The sequence below is a fragment of the Peromyscus californicus genome, unplaced genomic scaffold, assembly GCF_007827085.1.
Source record: "Peromyscus californicus insignis strain IS unplaced genomic scaffold, ASM782708v3 Scaffold_8__1_contigs__length_139910024, whole genome shotgun sequence".
Lineage (NCBI taxonomy): Eukaryota > Metazoa > Chordata > Mammalia > Rodentia > Cricetidae > Peromyscus > Peromyscus californicus.
In genome coordinates, this window is record NW_026294606.1 from 86,941,161 (window position 1) to 86,955,329 (window position 14,169).

At 42.2% G+C, this 14,169-nt stretch overlaps 1 pseudogene; it reads left to right on the forward strand.

Moving 5' to 3' along the window:
* LOC128103325 (zinc finger protein 431-like) overlaps window positions 1–9,424 on the forward strand; it is a 47,528-nt pseudogene extending 38,104 nt beyond the window's left edge.
* The last annotated feature ends 4,745 nt before the right edge of the window (window positions 9,425–14,169 follow it).

Sequence of the window (14,169 nt, forward strand, 5' to 3'; positions counted from 1 at the left end):
CTTAGAAGGGAAACTCAACTCACCCAGAACTAGATAAATTCAGCTGGCCCCTTTCTCTCCCCCCCCCTTTTATTTTCTAAAGTGAGAAATAACCATAATCAGCATGCTTGGCCGGGGAAGTGGGTCATGAATTATCTAAGGAATTGATTCCCAGCACTCTTGCTCCGCTCTCCTTCCCACAGAGATGGGTGTAGAGACCGAGGTCTTTGTAACGTGGTCGCTCTCCTTCTTTCCTGAGTGACTGTACAGAACCAGTGAGGGGCTTCCCTGCCACCCTCTTGTCTCATTGAGTTCTGTGCACTGAGGTTGTACGGAGGGTGGAGTAGGGATTCACGTGCAGCATTGCAGAGCTGTATGGCTGTGGTCGCCAGAAGCTCCTTCCCCTTGTATGGTCTGTCCTGACTAGGACTGGGATTGATTTACGCCAGTCCTTACCCCTTAGTTCATTCGTGGGAGCCTGAGAAGAGAATGGCTTTGTGGAGGGCCCCTCTTGCTGGCCCCTCCCCAGACAACTCTCCTCTTGTCAGTGGAGGCTGAGAGGACAAACTTTGTCCCAACTGTGAAAGTGTTCATACAGAACTCCCTGCAAGTCGGAGAAGTCTGCCATCCTGTCCTTCCTATCAAAACAGAAACAGCTGTGTATTTAACCATGCGCATCCCTGGCTGCTCAGAAGGCTAAGGATGGGTTATGCTGTCTGTCTGCAGGTGCCAATATGGTTGGCAGGGCCTGTGCTATGATAAGTGATCCCATACCCAGGATGTGTCCACGGCACGTGCAATGAACCCTGGCAATGCCTCTGTGAGACCAACTGGGGTAGACAGCTCTGTGACAAAGGTACGACCACTGAGGAGCCTTGGGGTGGTGTGAGGACTTGGCAGGGGTTGGGGGGACAGGTTATTCAGTAGAACAACACTAAGACCACTTCTATTTCTTTGGTGTTGCTGGAGCTAAACCCAGGGTCTTGTGAATGCTAGTGCTCTGCTCCAGCTTCACCCCTGGCCCTAGTTAATGTTTTGCAGGGGCTCTTATGAGGACTGTTGGAATTTACCCTCAGTGTTGTGGGTTGATTGGTTTATTTGGGGATAAGCCATATTTTTAAAACAGGCATGGCCTAGAACTGGGACCAGTTAGCAGTTTTTTCTTTTTTCATAATTGTGGAGTCTTTGGGCAGATCTGAGTTACTGCAGACTCATCAGCCTTGTCTCAACCGGGGAACTTGTAGCAACACTGGTCCTGACACATACCAGTGTTCCTGCCCTGAGGGTGACTCAGGACCCTAAGTGGCCCAAGCTGGGTGGGACCCCTTTGCCTTTGTTTTCTGTACACTTCCTTTGAAAATCAAATTGGTTTTTGTTTGTTTCATTCTTTTTTTTTAAGATACAAAATTGGGTGGGTAGGGAAGCGGGGTTGGATTTTGGAGGATTTGGGGGTAGAGGTGATTATGATCAAAAATATAAGGTAGGAAATTCTCAAAAAACTTAAAAAATAAAATTTGGAGCTGGGAAGTGGTAGCTTGAGGACACCTACTCTTTCTCATTTAGCTAGCTTGTTAAAATGTCTCATATTTCAGACCAACTCTATGGTGTTTCTTTTTAAGGGGACTAGAGGGGAAAGGGGGCAAACTCCTTTGTCAGTGTTCACCCTTGCTTCTTTTCAGATGCAAATGAATGCGAGACCAAACCTTGTGTAAATGCCAGATCCTGTAAGAATCTGATTGCCAGCTACTACTGTGATGGCCTTCCTGGCTGGCTGGGTCAGAATTGCGACATAAATGAGTGACTTTGTGTCTGTTTTGATTTTTGTGAAACTTGGATGATGGTGGCTCTTCTCTGCTCACCCCACTGCTCCATTTCTGAGACTTCTGTTTCTCTCGCTTTGTGGTGCTGGGGATGGAATCCACTGTTTTGTGTGAGCTGTTTAGGCACTTTCTGGCTGAATAGAAGGAAAACCTTATATTATAGTGGGAAGGGATTGTTTTTGGAGAAGGAGTGGCCAGGTTAGCACAGCAAGGAAAACATGCAATTTATCTGGCTTGTTAGTGTTGTGCCCAGGTCGCAAGTCCCCCAAGCAAGACCACCACAGAGCTGATATCCGATGCAAGCACACAGAGGTTTTTAATAACAAAACAAGCAAACTTGGTCTGCCATCCAACATCCGACACAGCAGGTCCTATGTCCTACTTTTGTTGAACCCAGGATATATACATTCAGATTTATTGTTCCAGTCCTACTCTTCTCTGAGTTCAACTTCTGGTCAGTTGAGTTCATTACTCCCCATATCTTGTTTTGCCAAGTCCAGGATACATAGATTTATTGTCCCAGCCTTAAGTTCAACTTCTGATCACTTCTAAAACTGCTGGTCAGCAAATACCTTTGGAGGGGGGGAGGGGGAAGCATCTCTCAAGATGGCTACTGATTTTTCCCTTTCATTAGCTGTTAAAATTGGGCATATCTGGTAAAGTGATTAAAACAATGATGTGAAGTTCCACTCCCTTGTCAGGGAGGATGTGGGAGGGTCCCCACCCAATGTAATAACTTTATCTCACTGGAAGCACAGGGAAGCCTGATTGAATGTCATGTGCCTCTTTAATGTGATGGCTTGTTTATTTTTTTAGATGTCAATGACGGTCATGACCAGTGTCAGAGCAACATCTCTTGTTGGGTACATAAATCATTGCTTAAATGGAAACAATCTTAAGATTTATGTGATACTAGTGTTGTGCCCAGATCATGACCCCCAGAGAGACCACCAAGGATGAGCGTACCAGAATGCAAAAGCAAGGTTTATTTCTGCTACAAGTCATGACAGGGAACTCAACTCACTGGCAGTGAGGCAGGGAGGAGTTACTCTTTTTGGGAAAGTTAGTTTTTATAGGCAAAACCCATAAAATTTCTTAGAGGGGAGGGGGTTAGTACAGGTCCATCCTTGATTGGTCCAGTTTTTCCCAGGCCTGGACTTTGTCTTATTTTACCTTATCTGTTTGCCCTGTCAGGAGTTTTACAACTCATCTCTAGCGTCTGGTCATGTTATCTCCGGAGAGGGGCATCTCATAGTTAATCGATTACCACCAGACATCCTGACTTTGTTCTTTTGAAAACACCTGTCTTTACCCTCTCCAGGAAAAGGTAACAGACTCATTTTTAAGATATCTCTTTCCTCAGCTCTTTTGGGTTTCTGGGGAAACTATGGGTCTTTTATCTCCAGTGCTGAGATTAAAGGCATGTGCCACCATATTCCCATCCTATTTGGTTTTGAGACAGGATCTCTATAGCCCAAACTGGCCTGTGTTATGCTCAGATCGCGTCCCCAAAGAAGCCACCAGAGACTTTAGGTACAGAATGCAAAAGCAAGGTGTATTCTAAGTTTACAAGCCTCGGCAGGGAGACTTGTTCCAAATCTCTCACACGCAGCAGGGAGGTTGGAAGGAGCACTCCCCTTTCTTTGTGAGGCTAGTTCTTAAAGGAACAGACCATATAATTTATTCTCCACAACCCGCCTCCCTTTTTTAGTCTTTTGGTCGAATATCCTGACTCTGTGTTTTTTAAAGTCCCTGTAGCTGATCTACACTTAGGAATCCTGGTTTAATCTTCTTTTTGTCTGTAGGGGATAGAGTGGGGGGGTTTACTGAGGTTTCACACTAGCCTTGTCCCTGTAGGATTAAAAATGCAAGTGAAAAGCCGAGTCCCTCACCAACCCTAGCCTCCTGTGAGCCATTTAAAGGCATGAATTCAGAACTGCTAGTCCATGACAGAGCTAGGCATGTGGCCATGTCAGCGAATTGCCAGAGCCACAGCAGCCATGATAAACCACTGATGTTCTGTATTTGTAAATACATAGAAAAATACCCATGTTTCTCGCCCCTTCTCCTTTTCCAGGATTTGATTAATGGCTATCACTGTCTTACCACCTGGCTATGCAGGTGATCACTGTGAAAGAGACACCGATGAATGTGCTGGCAACCCCTGCTTGAAATGGGTTCTCTGTCAGAATGATATCAACAGATTCCAGTGTCTGTGTGCCGCTGGTTCCTCTGGAAACCTCTGTCAGGTAAGTGGAGGCAAAAACTTCAGATCACCAAGCTTTAATGTTGAAATCTTTTCTCCACCACCCTCCCTTGCCCCCTCCCCATTGTTCCTTGCCTCCTCCCCACTCTAGTGTTTAGGCCTCTGACATCCTCTAGCACCCTGCTGACTAGGGAATTTCTGCTGGTAGAAGGGGGCGTTGATGAATGAGGTTCTTCTTGATGACTGTGGCCTGTTTGCTTGGCTTTGAGGTGCATTACATAGCCCCATTTCTGCTCTGTCCCTCTGCCCTGTGATTTAATGATTTCCTGGGAGATGGTGGGCCCTAAGTGTTATCTGTTGTATGTAGGGTGTCTCAGAGTAGAAGTGGTTGGAGGGGTCAGTTGTTTACTGCCCAGAGACGTGATGATGACACCCTTGCTTTCCTTTGACCCTCTCCTTTGTACTCCTGTCCCTCAACAGCTGGACATTGATTACTACGAGCCCAACCCTTGCCAGAATGGTGCCCAATGCTATAATCATGCCAGTGACTACTTCTGCAAGTGCCCTGAGGACTATGAGGGCAAGAACTGCTCACACCTGAAAGACCATTCTCGCACGACCCCGTGAAGGTATCTCCCTTCCCCTGGACCTGTCTGTCTCTAGACCATCCCCCGCCACCTCCCCTTGAATAGTGGTTATGGGGAGGAGGAAGACTTGCTTTATCTGATCACTTAGGAAAGCAAGAACATATGGAACATAATGAAGACTATAGAGATCCAGCCCCTTATAGCCTTTTCCCAGAGTTCCAGAAGAGATGCTACCAGTGGTGAAGAATTAATCTGAGGGATGTCGAATGAATCTAAGTAAACTGAGCTCTTTAGTCCATTCACTTTATTCTTTTTTTTTTTTTTTTTTTTGTTTGTTTTTCGAGACAGGGTTTCTCTGTGTAGCTTTGCGCCTTTCCTGGAACTCGCTTTGGAGACCAGGCTGGCCTCGAACTCACAGAGATCCGCCTGGCTCTGCCTCCCGAGTGCTGGGATTAAAGGCGTGCGCCACCACTGCCCGGCTCTCACTTTATTCTTCTAAGTCAAATTGTACCAGTGCTGTGGGGGTACCGGCATGTACACACTTACAAGCAGTAATACTTTGACAATGCAATGCAAGACTTTCAGTGTCATAAAGAGAGGTGATAAGAGCCACACAAAGAGCAGTGATTGTCAGCTTCATTTACAACCCAAAAGGGGAGTAATTAAAGGAGGTGAAGTCAGCTAAAGAGTAAAATCAGTTAAGAGATCAAAAAAGGGAATTTATGTGTTCAAACAATATTCTTAGAAGTGGTTAGGCAAAATGTTAGGAGTTTCCTGTTACTATAAGTCATGAGTAAAGTAAAACTGCCTTTTTTTCCTGTGGAGCTGTATCTGTCTCAGCTTATCTCTGCTGTGCTAGCAGGTTGGGGAAAGTGTACTCAGTAGCTAGATAGCCTTCACACAGCTTGATATACCTGGTATATAAAAATCCCTTTTGTTCTGAGTTAATAGTTAAAGGGGGAATCTTTTTTTTAAGAGTTTAATACAATTTTTTTATTAAGAAAAAATTTTTTATTCATTTTACATACCAAAGATCCCCCTCTTCCTTCCTCCTACCCCTCCAGCCTCCCCCTCCCAACCTACCCCTAATTCCCTCCTATAAGATGGTAAGGCCTCCATTGGGGAGGTACATTTAGTAGAGGCAGGTCCAAGCCCCTCCCCCTGCCTCAAGGCTATGCAAGTTGTCCCATCATAGGTAATGGGCTCCAAAAAGCCAGCTCATGCACCAGAGATGGATTCTGATCCTACTGCCAGGGGCCCTTTAAGCACATCAAGGAACACAACTGTCTCACTATGCAGAGGGTCTAGTCCAGTCCCATGCAGGCTCCACATCTATTGATCTAAATTTCATGAGTTCTAAAGGGATAACCTTTAGAACTTAGGAATACTACTTGGGCTATGGGAGAAAGAAAGTTTAAGTTTAATTTGCACAAGATAAAAAGCTATGTATCTAACATCCACCTGGCCTTGGTAGTTGTCTCAGTAAAGATATTTACCTTATTTCAGGAGACTAGCAAGTGGTTTGAATGCTTATATATCTTCAGTCTGTCCTTGGATGTTTGAGAAGTATCTCAGATAAAATACTTTTGTCCAGAGATAACCCTGGCCAGATACTTGCTAATGAAGATAATTACAGAAAAGCAAGCTTCTGAGTCTAAGTCTAAAAAAGAGAACAAAAGCCTGAAAAAAGGGGTCTTGACTATGTGACTATTGTCAACACAGTTGGGGGAAGTTATCCAAATGGTCCAATTGTATAGGGGAAGTTTGCCCAGTGAATGATCAACCACACCGTTAGAAGTTCTTAGAAAAGAATCAAATGGGAAAGCTACAATAGCGCAAAAGAGATTCACTGCAGGAAACAGCTAATATATTCAAAAGCCAGTATCACCAATGCTCCTTGAGTTTTGGCTTTATCCTCTGGAGGGGCCCTTGGCTCTTCCAGGTATTAGCTTTGCCATCATCAGCTGAATTCCTTCTTCATATTTTTGTGGCTCACAGCACTAACCTGTCAGGCTTCCAGTTGGGAGACCCACATGTATGAGTAGCCCAAGGGAGAGAATGTAAAGTTCATTTGTCATTCTATTTCAGAGGTGGCCAAGTTTGTGACAAAAAGAATTGCTCTGAGGGGCACTGTCAGTGGCACTCTGTAGCAGTGGGGAAGTTTGGGGTTTGCATGAGTTATGGTAGCCACAGCTGGGTGTTGACCACTAGCATTTAGCATGTCACTAGTGCTTGACATGTGTGTGTGTGTGTGTGTGTATGTGTGTGTGTGTGTGTGTAGTTCATTTAAAAAAAAAAGTACATTGGCCTATGGCTACTATATTGGGTAGTATAACTTTAAACTTGTATAGCTGTGTTCTTTAACTTTGCTTAAGATAGAGACTCTGAAATTGCCCCTGATCCTGAGCCAGACTCTCTGGGACCAGAAACAACCCCTATCATGTGGAGTTGGGAGAGACCATGTCTGCCTGGTGCCTCGGGAGACAACTGTCGTAAAAGTCCAGCATCTCAGCCATAGCTTACCAAGCTGTAAAATGACAAAATGTAGCTGCAGTTGTGAAAAGGGACTTGTCCCCACAGTGCCCCTCTTAGGCACTGAATATAGGTGAACCACTGTTGGCATTCTTCTGTTCCCATGGTGATAGCTCTTCTTTTTTAGTTCATTGGTCTTTTGCCTATCTTACAGATTTCCTGGTTCCACTGCTGAGCTCTGTTGTAACAGTGGCTTGGGTCTATTGCTTGGTGACAGCCTTGTACTGGTGTGTACAGAAGCCATGGAAGCTCAACAGCCACACTCAATCTGCCTCCAAGGACAGCACCTCCAACGATGTATGGGAACAGCTGAACCAGATCAAAAACCCCATTGGAAATGCTTTTCTTCCTTAAGGTTTCTTGCCAAGGTTCCCCAGTGTAACTATTGGTGTGTTGGGAATTGTTCTGTAAACCAGGGCATCCTCATTCATGCACCATCCAGGAAAGCATGGGAGACATTCTTGCCTTAAGTTCCAGCCCTGTGAAGGCACTGAGGCCATTTCCCCATTATTGCTACTTATCTTCATGCTCAATGTCTTTTAATTTCTTTTTAAATCTGATTCATTTTACATGTGGGTTGATTATGTGGAGAAAGAGATTTTACTATTCTGACAATTTCCTCTGGGTAAATCATTATCCTGTCCTTTAACCATTGCACTCAGCTTTTCACACTTTGTGGATATTTCACAAGGACTTTTCTCCTGGTGTTTATGCCAGCCTTTTGTTCCTGAGTTTTTCCTCCAGGAATTTTTTTCAAGGGAATCTCTTATTACTATTCACCAGGCTTTTTGCTCTAAATTTTCCCTTTGGACTTTACTTCTGCCTCTTGTACCCAGAGTTTTCTCATGGAGTCTCGAATGAAAACTGGGAAGTCTTCATTGTCCGGCTCACCAAATTTCTTTGCACAAGTGCACTCAAGTCCTCTCAGAGCCTGGCCCCATCTGCATGCGCCCTAGAAGATGAAGAAAAGAGGAGGATATGATACAATAAAGAAAAGACTCCTCATTACTGCTCTTAAAAATTAATACATGGATTCTGTTGGGGTTAGAAAGGAAAGAGCAATCATCCAGGAAGTGTTTGTGCCAGAGGAAGAAGACTGCACAGCCTAGAAACAAGTACCCATAGGGGAGTGATGTGGTCAGAGGAGTTCACAGTGTGACTAAAATCTCTGTTATCAGCCTGTGTGAAGTCTGTTGTACTGAGTACTTCAGAGTTGTCTGTTCTTACTGGGTAGTAAAGATGGACAGAAAGCTGGATTTCTGCCACACACAAAATGAGTTTCCTTATTGACAAAGACATTCAGGAAATTCCTTTGCAAGTCCTTTCATGTTTAGGAGCGTTCAGCCTAGGACCCCACTAGAGATCCTGGATCAGTGGTTCAGAACCTTCCTAATGCTATTACTACACTTTAATACAGTTCCTCGTGTTGTGGTGACCCCCTAACCATAATGTTGTTTTGTTGCTATTTCATGACTGTAATTTTGCTACTGTTATGAATCATAATGTAAATATATGATATGTAGGATATCTGATGTGCAACACCCCCCCCCCAATAAAAAAGAGTGGTGAACCACAGGCTGAGAACCAAGGCTGTAGATGCAAGACACAAATATGTTCAAAGCCTGGCAATGATGCTGAGGAAGTGTGCTTGTTAGTTTTTGTTATCAGACTGACACAAACTAGAGTCACCTGGAAAGAAGGGCCCTCAATGAGGAATTACTTAGGTCAGATTGACTTTGAATATGTCTGAGTAGGATTTTATAGTCTGTTAATTGAGATGCAAAGACTCATCCTAAAATGGGCAGAATCATTTCATTGGGGCCTTAACTGTGTAAGTGAAGAATAGAGTATAGGAAGAGGCAAGTAGGCAGCATGGGTACATTTGTTTCTCTCTGCCCTTAACTGTGTTTGCAGTGTGACTAGCTGAGTTCCTACTTGACTTCTGCAAAATGGACTATAACCTGGGCCTGTGAACTAAAATCAGTTCTTCCCCCACTAAGTTGCTGTGCCTGGGAACTTAATATATTTATGATGCTGAGATGCCACTCTGTGACACAGGTGTTGGCACCACTCAGAGAGATGTGAAAGTAATTCGTTGCATGTTCAACATCAGCATATTCATCCCAGAGCAGGAGATTCTGCTTCCCCTTGAACCCAACCCTGTGTTTTCCCATCACAGTTTTGTAAAGACAAACACACACCCGTTGACTCCCACAACATGTAACCCTGTCAACAAACAGCTCCAGATAGTGTCTTGCTATATCAAGTGCTAATCTTTTAAATAAAACAAGCTCACTTCATGATTGGAATGTATTTTTCTATGGATTTTGTGGCCATTATAATGTTGAGTTACAGAGCAACAGAACTGAAATCACAACCCTAGGTTGAATGTCAACCTTATGCTATGCTCTTCCTTGTAGATCAAGATACACTCTTTAATGTTTAGACCAGAGAAGCACCGTAGCTGCCAGGTATGCCAGGTATACAGAGTGTAAGTAAGGAGTAGCAATCTGTCCAGCATTTCTTTAGTCCAGAGTTTAATAACCCCAGGTCTGATATACTCACATCCCTTTGAGGAAATCTTATCTGTCTTCTGTGCCTCTTTAGAAACACTTCTGGAAACAGATCTTTGACAAACTTCCACCTTCAAAAACAGATACAAGTAATGAAAAGGGGAAAGTCACCATGATGAGGTTTTTCTCTCAGGACATATGACAGCCACTTCTGGGCAACTTCAAAGGCTATCTCAGGAGTCTACCACCTTTGCACATGAACTGTAATTATCATATATACAGAAGTAGGAGGCAGGCCTGAGCAACAGAGTGCAAAAACCAGAAGTCCAAGGAGGGATACAGCTGGGACACCCATGAAATGCTCTGTTATGAGGTAGTGGCACAAAAACAGACATGGAGACTAATGGAATAAAATAGAAAGCCAAACATGAGTAGTTGTACTTCAGCCACTAAGAAAGACTACTGGGGTCCAGCCCCTCTATATATAGTCTTTTCCCAGAGTTCCAAAAGAAAAGCTATCAGCAGCAAATTAATCTGAGGGATACTCAAATAAATCTATGTATACGAAACTCTTTAGTCTATTCACTCTATTCTTCTGAGTCAGTTCTCTCTCTACATTGCTTCTTCTCTGTTCTTCATGCTTAGCGCCTTTGTCTGATTTCTCTCTCCTCTTTTCTGCTGATCTAAGTTCTGCCTTAATCCTCCCATCTAGTTCTTTCCCATCTCATTCTTTTCCATCAAGCTCTTCCTCATCTTCCATCTCATTCTTCTAGTTCTTAATCTAGTCCCTCCTCAAGCCTCTGAGGTTTCCAGTTATATACCCATACAAGCAGCAATTCTCTGCCCAAGACAAGGTGACACAGGCTTGAATTCTTACAGGGTCAAAAAGGAGGTGATAAGGTCTACACAAAAAGCAGTAATTGTCAACTATCATTTGTAACCCCAAAAGGGGAGTGATTAAAGGAGGTGGGGTCAACTAAGGGCTAAAATCAGTTAATAGATCAAAAAGGGAAATGTATGTGCTCAAACTATATTCTTAGAAGTGGTTAGGTAAAATGTTAGGAGTTTTATGTCACTAAGTCATGGGTAAAATAAAACTGCTTTTTTTTTCCTTTGGAGCCATATCTGTCTCAGCCTAATCTCAGTTGTACCATTTCCTGGTGTTGGGGGTGGGCAATAACTAGGCAGCCTGTGTCACAGCTTGATGTACCTGGTATGTAAAAGCCCTTTTGTTCTGAGATCACTGTTAAAGGGGACGTCTAGAGATACCACTTGGGCTATAGGAGAAAGGAAGGTTTAAGCTTAATTTGCACAAGAAACAAGGCTTTGTACCTAACATCCACCTGGCCTTGGCAGTTGTCTCCTTATGGATATTTACCTTATTTTAAGGAGACTAGCAGCGGGTCTGGATGCTTACCTATCTGCAGTTTGTCCTTGGATGTTTGAGAGCTATCTCGGAAAAAATGCTTTTGTCTGGAGATGGCCCTGGCCCTGGATACTTGCTAAGCAAGATGATTACAGAAGGCAGGCATCTGAGTCTAATACTAAAAAGGGGAAACAAAAGCCTAGAAAAAAGAAGTCTTGCCTGTGTGACTGTTGTCAACACAGTTGGGGCAAGTTATCCAAATACCTTAACTGTATAGGGAAAAACTGTGCCTGATGAATGATCAACCACACAGCTAGAAGTTCTTAGAAGCAAATGGGAAAGCTATAATATCACACATGAAATTCATAGCAGGAAACAGCTAATATTCAAATGCCAATATCACCAAGTGGAAAGGGCCCTTGGCTTCTTCCAGGTATTAGCTTTGTCATAGTCAGCTGAATTCCTACTTCATATTTCTGTGGCCTGCAGCAAGCCACTTGATATTTGACAAAGATGCCAAAAATATATACTGGAGAAAAGACAGCATCTTCATCAAATGAATTTTTAACTAAAATATAATTACATCACACCTTTAATCCCAGCACTCAAGAGGCAGAGGCAAAATAAATCAGAACATATCTATTTGTGAACCTAAAAGGCCAGTCTTATGGATAGAGATATTTTCAAAAAACGTTTTTCCTATCAACGCCTTTGATTCATCACTGTCTTTTGATGCTCCCTGCAGTATTTATCGTCTCAGCACTTATTTTGCTTTATTTGTAACTATTACACAGGCTTCTATAAAAGAAAAATATCTTTCAAAAGAATATGATGGGAGGTAGAAGCAGGTGGATCTCTGTGAGTTCAAGGACAGTTTGGTCTACAAAGTGAGTTCCAGGACAGCACTAGCTGCCCTGTTTCAAAAGACCAAAATAAATAAAATAAAATAATAAAAAATTTAAAAAAGAATACAACAGTTACATTGCAAACAAAACAATCAATGCATCTCATAAATTTATCCCTTTTCCAACTTTAACAAGAGTATTGGTGTCAAAATGATTCATACTTCACAAGTCTCCAAACATTTCATCTCGTAGCTTCAATGTACCCTATTTACAAATGAAGTCTTTATTTGCTGGAACAAACTATATAATTTCCCAATTTTAAAAATATGTTCTTCAATTGTATTTTACTAAATTATTAGACAATTCATTTTCATTGTGATGTATAGTTTCCACTCTTATCTGTGCCATGGTCTAGATTTCAATCACATTCACACAATTGGCTTTTCCTCCTTGCACAGAGAACAGGAGAGCTAATGCAAATCACTAAAAATACTATGGTAAGCTTCTTCCATACTGGTCTCTGGCCAGAAAAATAAAGTATCATTCCTTCAGGATCTTAGTGGGTGGTACCGAAGGACATGTGCTATGCCTCACATTTGCCAGTGGCCTCATCAATCAAGCTAGGCTGGCTGGTTAGTGAGCCAAAAGCAATCCTCTGTTCTCCATGCCCCTGGTGCTGGTGTTACCAGTGCACATCACCATGCCCAGGTTTGTCAGGGAATCAGCAATCAATCCCAGGAGCCCAAGATTATAAGGCAAGTGCTTTACTGATTTCTCACCCTGTGACTGGTTTTTTTTTCTTTTTTTTAATAAGAAAAATAGTTTTACATACATCATCAAGAAATTTATGATACATAAAATTTTATAAACAGTCAGGTGGTAGTGGTGCACCCTTTTTTTTTTAGGTTTTTTGAGACAGGGTTTCTCTGTGTAGCTTTGCGCCTTTCCTGGAACTCACTCTGTAGCCCAGGCTGGCCTTGAACTCGCAGAGATCCGCCTGCTTCTGCCTCCCGAGTGCTGGGATTAAAGGCGTGTGCCACCACCGCCCAGCAGTGGTGCACCCTTTAATCTCAGAACTCTGGAGGCAGAGCCAGGCGGATCTCTGTGAGTTCGAGGCCAGCCTGGGCTACAGAGTGAGATCCAGGACAGGCACCAAAGCTACGCAGAGAAGCCCTGTCTCAAAAAGCCAAAAATAAAATAAAATAAAATTTTATAAACATATATAAATACAGAGAAAGTTAGATATATGTTTTCTTCAAGAATTATGTAGATTGTTCATAGTGTTCTAAAAATAATATAATAGTGATCTCTTAACTCACTTCCTTGACCAACTGTTCTCTGTAATAAATTATTTTGGTACAAATAATTTTAGTGATGACATAATACTGAATTCATTTTGGTTGACAGTTTGTTTTTGATTTTGAGACAAAATATCAAGTATCCTAGGCTTGCCTCAAGCTTGTTATATAACTGAGAACTGATCTACTGTCTCTACATTCTGAGTTACTGGGACTGCAAGTATGCATGATCTAATCAGGTTTATATGAAATTGGATATTAAACCCTGAACTTTTTGTAGATTAGGGAAGCACTTTATTTACTGAGCTATATCCCCACCCCACCCCCAACATTAACTTCTAATCATAAGCATTAAATTAAAAATGACTGATGGTAAAATTTTTCTATGACACACACACACAAAAAAAAACAGATTAATACATCCAAATCCTAGTGTCCCATCCATAAGTAACCACACGTATGCAAGTACAATCATAACTATGATATATATTAGGTAGATGATAAGGACCTTCCATATTTCTAAACTTGTTCAACAATGTGACCCAAAAGTATGTAAGTTTCAAGCTTGGAATATCGCACACTACAGCACTAGGAAACTCTTTTATAGAGTAGATGTGATAGCCATAGAACAGAGAACAAAAAATTCAGAAGAAACCATAAAGCAATATTTTGACAGACTTCTATAAAGAAACAAAGACCAAAATTAAAAATATGAATAAATGATGTTGTCATTGTAGGTCTTGTAGACATAAGTGCAGTGTAACAATAATTGCACCAGAATCTTGGCATCCAAATTGGCCTCTTCAGGAAGTAAATGTTAAGTTTTAAGGAATTGGAACATTATCTCAGATAAAACAGAGCATGAGATGGGTTGAATGTATAGGGCAAGAAGGACAGAGAGATAAATTAAAGCCATATGTGGCTAACATTGCAATGAATTTATGGAGACATAATTTGTTACAGCAACAAAATACTCAGATTAACAATCCTCCAATAAACTAATGTATGTTTCTAAAAAATATT